The following is a 5,462-nucleotide window of genomic DNA, read 5'->3' as shown; positions in this document are numbered from 1 at the left end:
TGAAGAAACAAATAGGTAAATGAGAATTGGTACTTACATGTATACTTAAATAAAAGATACCTGACTGGAATAGGTTGTTAGTTAGTTCTGAGTTTACAGGGAGCTTTAAAGGGTTAGATTAATCTAGATTGGTGGAAATAGGTAGGAATGTTTTATACAGGGACTGTCACGTGTAGGCCTGCTGTTTTTTTTTGTTTTGTTTTTTTTTAGATTTCCTTGTGTTCCTATGTCCAGTATTATGACCTTACAATAGTAAACAAGAGCTTTGGCTGTTCTTCTCTTCCTCTTTTCTTCCCCTTCTTCTCTCCTTCTTCTTTTCTTTTCTTTTCTTTACTTTTAATCTTAGTCTTCTTTTTCTTGTCCTCCTCCTCTTCCTCATCCTCTACCACCATCTCCACCATCTCCTACACCTCCTCCTCTTCCTCTTCCATCACCTCCTACGCCTCCTTCTTCCTCCTCCTTCAGGTCACCACACTGCAGGTCGCCTTAGCCATGTTCCTCAGCCTGCGCGTTTCCCCGCCAGTGAGTCGCGAGGTTATTCGTCCCTCAAAGGCGAATATTTGATGCCCTCAGCTCAGTGTGGGGCTGCAAAGGTCAGGTGAGTTGCTTGGCGAGTCTGGCTGGCGGGTGGTGGCCGGCGGGGCTGCCTCCACCACACCACCGCGCCACCACACGCCTGAGGGACTGAGGTAGGTTAGTGGTGCGGTGGGGACTGCGTAGGAGGGTATGACTGACTTGTTCCTTTGGTTCTAGTCTTCCTGTTTCTTCTGTTCCTTCTGGCTTTGTAGGATGGTTTATGACTGGCTTGTTCCTCTGCTTCTAGTCTTTCTCTTCTTCCTCTTTTTTTTTTTTCATTCTGGCTTTGTAGGAAGGTTATGACGGGTTTGTTTCTAGTTCTCTGCTCTTCCTGTTCCTTCTTCTCTTCCTTCTATTTTTCCTTTTGGCTTTTTAGGAAGGTTACGAATGGTTATGGTTGGTTTCTTTCTCTACTTCTTCTTCTCCTCTACTTTTCATGTATTTTTTTTTTCTCTCTCTCTCTCCTTTTTCTTCTGGTTTTGTAGGACGTACACATTATCACAAGCACCATTGCAAGGATTTTTTTTTTCATACACGATCTTAAGGAATATATAGAAATGTTACATATTAAATAGTTGTCTTCTCTCTCTCTCTCTCTCTCTCTCTCTCTCTCTCTCTCTCTCTCTCTCTCTCTCTCTCTCTCTCTCTCTCTCTCTCTCTCTCTCTCTCTCTCTCTCTCTCTCTCTCTCTCTCTCTCTCTCTCTCTCTCTCTCTCTCTCATATCTTTTTTGGTTCTGTAGAATCTGCCTATCATTACTACTATAATACAAAGGTAATTTTTTTCTCCTACAAGATCTTGGAAATTATACAAAAATCATACATATTATAATAGAAATTACCTCGATTCTCCGTCTCTCTCTTATATATATATATATATATATATATATATATATATATATATATATATATATATATATATATATATATATATATATATATATATTTTTTTTGTCTTTTTCACTTCAATCTCTTCTTTCATTGGTGTATCTCATTTTTTTGCTTCCTCCATCTCCGTTTTTCTTGTTCCCTTTCTTTCTTACCCTAATACATAATGGTTTTTCTTCCTCCCTTTCACTTCCTCCCTTATTCTGTTACTTTTTTCTTTTCTTTCTTTCCTTTTTTTCTTTTTTTCTCGTTCTTCTTGTCATTCGCTCCCAGATCCATTTTGTTTTTTTCTTTCACTCCTTTCTTCCTTCGTTATTACTTTTTCTTTCTCTCTCTCTGTTTTTTTATTATTTTTTGTTGCTTCTTAATATTCAGTACTTTTTACATTTTTTTCTCTCTTTTTTCCTTCACTTTTTCTATCGCCTTTATTTTCTCATTCTTCTTGTTGCTTTCTTTTCTTTACATCCCTCTTTCATTTTGTCTTATCTCCTATTACTCCGTTTTCTATTTTTCCCTCTCTTTTTTCCTGGTCTTCTTTCTCTTTATTCATTTCTTCTCATTCATTCGACATCATTTCGGTCTCAGCACAACATCCTCCATCACATTTTCTTTTTATCATTCTTGTTGTTCTCTTCTTTTACACACGTCCTTCTTTCATATCCTCTTCTCTCTTTTCCTTTTCTTTCCTATTTCTTTCTCCTTTTTCTGCTCTTCTTGTATATCTTTTTGTTGTTTTCTTATCCTTACATCGCTTTTTTATTATTTTATCTTCTGTTTTCGTCCATTACTTCCTTTGTTCTTATTTCTTATTCCTTTCCTTTAAATTCTTTCAACATTCCTTCTGTATGTGTAATCTATTAACCATTTCCGTCTATCTGTATTTATCTATCCATCCATCTATCTATTTATCTATCTGCACTGTTGTTATTTAATCCTTCTAAATCAGGAGAAGCAAACATTAATGACAGTCAATGAATAAAGACACAAAAGAATAAATGAATTAATTAACAAGTAAATAAATAAAGTTATCATCAAAACATTCTCCATCTCTTTTCTCCTTTTTTTTTTTTTTTGTTTGAGTGTTTGTTTCTTTGTTTTGTTTTTTTCACTGCTTCCTCCATTCCTTTCACCCTTTCTACCCTCCCCTTTTTTTTTACCTCACCCATCTCGTTCCTCCTCATCCCTTCCTTCCCATTCATTCGTCGACATCTACCTGTCACCATCACATCTGTATCTTCTAATCTCCAATACCACTCCTACTACCTGTCTACCTGTCGCACCTGTCACAGCCCTCCAGCATCCGACCATTCATCCCCTGCCTCCCTCACCTGCCTCGGCCACTCATCACTTATCACTCACTCTTAGGTTCGTTTTTCATTGTACAGTCTTGGTTGAGTAATCTTCTGGGTTCATTTCCACGGTGTTTTTCTGGTATTTTTTTTTTTATTGTAATGATTTGGAAATGCATATAAGGTGTTAGTTTTCTTTTTTTTTTCTTTTAGTTTTCTAGTTTTTGGAAATGTCAGTAGATTATTTGGAGTTTATAGTTGAGGGAAGTAAAACACACTGGTAGTGAATACGGAAGCATTTTTTTTTTTTTTCTTTTTGTGGGGGGTGGAGAGGGAGGAAGGAATGAGTGCCAGTAACTTTGAGATTTTAATATTGGGATTTAATTAATCTTTTCGCCTTTATTTATTTTTCTTTCCATTTTTTTTTTTTTATCTTTAATATTTTAGTGATTTTTCTTTTTTCTCTTTACTTTATACTTCACGTCTCTCTGTCCCTCACTGTTATTCGCAACACTCTTCTTCCTCCTCATCATCATTCTCTCACTTCTGCTTATATTTTCGTATTTCCTCCTTTTTTTCCTTCTTTTTCTTGTTCCTCTCTTTACTCCCTCTCTGATACATTTAATCTCTGTTTCTTTCTTTCGTTTTAATTTACTCTTCTTTCTTACCTCCTCTTTTTCTTGTATTTCTCGTTCTTCTGTCTCCTTACTTTCCTCTCTTCTTCAATTGTTCTTCTCCCCTTTCTTCCCTCCTCTTTTCTTTCCTTTTATTTTTCCAGTGTTCACGAATTATTTTTCTTCCTTTCTTTGCTCCCTTTTTTTCTCGTTCTTCTTGTCCCTCTCTCCCTCTCCTTCCTTTCCTATTCATTCTGACATTTTCTCTTTCCCTTCACGGCTCCCTTCGTCCCTCTTCCATCAGAAATTCTCTCCTTCTCTTCCTTCTCTTTTCTCCTTTTTTTCTTCTCCTCCTCCTTTTCTCCTTGCCTTGTTCTTTCCTCTGAGCCTCACTTTTACATTCTTCCTTCTCATTTCTTTCCTCTTTCCTTCCCTCTCGCTTCTTTCATATCTTTCCCCCCTCAATTCCAGTATTCCTTCGTTTTGAGAATTTACTCCACCTTATATTCCTTCGTTCCTTCGCTCTCCTTTCCTTCATCCTTCTCTTTTTCTCCTTCTTTACCACATTACCTTCTGTTCCCCATACTTCTTCATATTTCCCTTTCTTTTCTTCATGTTTCCTTTCTTACCCTTCCCTTCCCTTTCCTCTCAATTTTCCTCCTCCTTCTCCACGTTATCTTACACTTTTTTCCACCTTTTTATCATTTTCTTTCTTTCCTTTTATTAATTTGTTCTTCCTTCCTTCCTTCTTTCCTTCCTTCCCTCCTCTCTCATTCACATTCCTTCACTTTCTCACTTTTTATTCTTTTCTTTTCATTTTCTATCACTAATTTGCTTTTCTTCCTTCCCTCATTCCTCCACTCTCTTCCCTCCCTCGCGTCTTTCCCCCTCCGCAACACAACACATATCTACGTACGTACAGTCTTACCCCCTTCACTAATTCGCCTCCTTTCCTTCGTTTCTCCCTACTTTCTTTCCTTCCTTCCTTTCTTCCTTGTCTCCCTTTCCTCACACCACAGCACCTCATAGTTTCTCACTCTTCTTTCAACCTCTTCATTTCATCCCTATTCCTTCACTGGGTTTTTCTTTTTCTTTTTTCCTTCCTCCGCCACACTTCCTCACCTTTTCTTGCAAACTTTTCCTGCCTTCTTTTTACTAACTCCTCTCTTCTTCCTTCTCTCCTTCCCTTCTTCCTTCCTTTCCCCGCACATTTCCTTCCTCCATCCCTTACATTTCCACGCATTTGTTTCGTTTTTTTTTCTTTCCTTCTTTACTTTCACTGTTTCCCTCTTTCTGCTTCCGTCCCTCATTACCTCCCTTCCTCCCTCCATCCCTCCTTCCTTCCTTCCTTCCTTCCTTCCCGCCTCCCCCACGCCCCTACCGCACATTTCCTCCCGCCCTTCTTCCCGCCTGCTGACACTACAGCTTGAGTAACCCCGATAATCCTCGCCCACACACACCTGCCGCCCACACCCCCTGCCTTGCTTCTGACGTCATTGATTTGCTCAGAGAAACGCGTGCTGCTCCAGGGGGCGTGACGTCACACTAACGTCACACTAACATCACCACTTGTCTCCCACGTAACAATGGCGTCACTGCTATCGTATCCTGATCTTACGTTCCTGATCGCTGGTATGGTTTATCGGTGAGGAGTGAGTAGGGTATGTCACTCAGAGGAGATAAGAACGTAAGAGAATAAGGGAAGCCACAAGAACCCATCAGGCCTACACGTGGCGGTCCCTGTATAAAACACACCTGCCTATTTCCACCTACCATCACCATCCATACATTTGTGCGGTCTTTTAAAACTCCGTAATGACTCAATACTAACAACTCGATCACTGAGTCCACTGCATTTATCTGCCACTCTGTTTGAGAACCAGACATCTACGCAATGAACAGGAGAGGAGAGCAGAAGTTGAATGCATTACGGAATTGTTCACAAAACGAAGAAGTAAGAAGAAGTAAGAAGAGAAGACCAGGAACTGATTAAAAGAACATGGAGAAAACCAGCTGAGGGAAGAAGATCGAGGGGAAGACAAAGCGTAAGATGGAGGGATGGAATTATGGTAGAACTGCAAAGAATGGAAGTTACAGA

The sequence above is a fragment of the Scylla paramamosain genome, chromosome 3, assembly GCF_035594125.1.
Source record: "Scylla paramamosain isolate STU-SP2022 chromosome 3, ASM3559412v1, whole genome shotgun sequence".
Taxonomy (NCBI): domain Eukaryota; kingdom Metazoa; phylum Arthropoda; class Malacostraca; order Decapoda; family Portunidae; genus Scylla; species Scylla paramamosain.
The sequence above is the reverse complement of the archived record's forward strand: the minus strand, read 5'-3'. Positions refer to the sequence as shown.